This window comes from Frankliniella occidentalis, unplaced genomic scaffold (assembly GCF_000697945.3).
Source record: "Frankliniella occidentalis isolate FOCC.00 unplaced genomic scaffold, Focc_3.1 Scaffold391, whole genome shotgun sequence".
Classification (NCBI taxonomy): domain Eukaryota; kingdom Metazoa; phylum Arthropoda; class Insecta; order Thysanoptera; family Thripidae; genus Frankliniella; species Frankliniella occidentalis.
This window is the reverse complement of record NW_026267513.1, coordinates 116794-119046: the sequence shown is the minus strand read 5'-3', so window position 1 is coordinate 119046 and position 2253 is coordinate 116794. Positions and strand designations below refer to the sequence as shown.

The window sequence follows — 2253 nt, the reverse complement described above, 5'->3', positions numbered from 1 at the left end:
AGTGCTGGAAAGCCTTGGAGCTGTCTTTTGGAAAGGTAAGTTCTAACTTTTTTTTCATAATTTGATTACTGTAACGTATGTGAGGCCTTCCCTTAACCCTTAACACTCTCTCCCAACTACAGAGAAAATTACCGAGCATCGAAGAGGGATTGTCACCGTTTCAACGCCGAGCCGAGCAGGCCATCGCTTCGGTAGAGTTCTGGCCGGGAGCGGGAGAGTCGTCCGGGTCGCCGGCGGCGGCCACTACTACTACTCCCAGACCAGCACCATGCAAGTTGTCACGAGCGTGGACAGCCTCAGCGAGGCCACAGGCGCCACAGGTCCGGCCCGGCGCCGCCTACGGTAGTAGTGCCCGTGGTGCAGCAAGAAGTAGCAGGCGACACACCCAGGGCTCGGGCGCGAGGCCATGGACTTGACCGGGCCCATCAAGTAAGTCAGCAGGTTAAACCCCCCTCAATACTTAGCTGTGCAAAAGCAACCTGGAGAGCTCCCCTCCCCCCCCCCCCCAACCTTTTGACTCTGTGTGGTCACAACGGTATTTTACTTATTACAGACTCCTATTGGACATGAACGAGAGTATCAGCAGCTGGGAGACAGCTAAATATTACCGCTTGGTTGTGCAAGACCAAAAGGCTAACCCAAAGTTCTGCGTAAATTCTGATTAAATTGTTATTAGTGGAGTAGTAACCAAAGGTGAGTTCTGCTTTAGAAGTATATGGTAAATAATATTTCAAATCTCTTGTGTACAAATTATTATTTTGATTGCAGTTTTGGAATCAACTAAGTTTGTAGACCTGGCATCTGTTTTATTTTGTTGAAAATGGGGAGATTAGTTTGAATATTTACAAGGAGTAAGTACTTGCATTCTTAAATGTATTGTCTTTCAATCACAACCTGATCATACAAACACACTAAATTTTGGTTTTGTTTCTAGTGAGCTGTTGTATTGGAGCCCAGTCTGATAGGCCATCCTCGAATTTCTTTCACTGTAATGTTGCAACAAATCTTCAATAGAATAACATTATAGTTAAAAGTGTTTTTCATAATTAAGTACATTCTAATAAAATTGATATACATGTAATTTTTGCTTCTGATTGATAAAGGTTTCCCCCTCCCTTAAGCTGTAGTAATCACAGTTAGAAGTGCGGAGTAGTTAGGCAGTACCGGCACACGCCCATGCAGCATTGGTTGCCTACCCAGGGCGTCAAGCTATTGACACGATCCCTGCGACTCAATTTTGGATGCCTACGATTTAACATGGGAGCGTGACCACATAGTGGCCATGCCGATCTTTTTTCTTTTTTTTTAACCGTTCTATGATTTTAACATACTTCGCTCAGCTACCCCGTGCCTGACTGTTACGCACGGGGCCCTACGTATATACGTCCCCCCGGCCCCCGGTCCTCCTGCTGTGCGGCCGATCCTGGTCCTGGGGGAGGCGAGCAGCACGCCCTCTACAGCAGCAGGCGGCAGCAGCAGGTGGAATACCTATTTAAAACAATGTGATCTCGGCGGTGGGGGTCTTTATCTGGAAACGGCCCGCGGGGAACGTGTGGCGTTGCAGCCGCCTTCCGCCGCCCCACCTGGACCGGCCCGCTGGCCCCAATCCCTGCCCCCCCCCGCGGCACAACAGCAGACCGGCCCGCGGCACACAACTAACACTCAAATTTGAATATAAAACGAAAAGGGAGGCGAGCAAAGAGGAGGGAGACGCGGGGGAGAGGGGGTGCAGCGGTGGGGGTGGGGGCAGTAGGACGCGCAAGGGCAAGAGGTAAAGGAAATCGGGGAGCAGAGAAACAAAGTTGCATGAGTGGCTAATGTGGCACGCTGGTCCCGCCCGCCGCCCCCGCTCGCGCACACAGCAGCCTCGTTTGTTGCTTCCAGCCCGCTGGGCCCCCCGTGTTCCCCTCCTGCTGTATCCCGTGCGATCTGAAATCCCACCCGCCCTGCAAGCGCAACCCCCCTCCGCCACCGCCTGACACCGGACGACGCCAAAGTTTGCTCGGAAGTACGCGTACGCCCGTACCCTCGCGGCGGCGGCGCTCCCGAAATGAGTAACGTTTTCTTTTTGTGGCGTGCCCCAGTGCCCTTATTCTTGCAAACTTTTGCACCCGGTCAGGTCGTCGCGGCGACGGCGGCGGCGGCGGCGGCGGCGCACAGTCGACGCACAGTAGTGGGGGCTGTATCGGGTGTGGAGGGGCGGTGCGGCGGTGTCCTGGGTGTGCTCGGCGTGAAATGTCTCATCAGCGCAGC

General features: G+C 53.1%; 1 long non-coding RNA gene across 1 annotated transcript; it reads left to right on the top strand.

Annotated features, from left to right (window-relative positions):
• Positions 1-1252, top strand: LOC113210450 (uncharacterized). Its single transcript, XR_008012034.1, has 5 exons — positions 1-35; positions 123-429; positions 554-693; positions 769-851; positions 935-1252. It is a non-coding gene; the product is annotated as an uncharacterized LOC113210450 (long non-coding RNA).
• The last annotated feature ends 1001 nt before the right edge of the window (positions 1253-2253 follow it).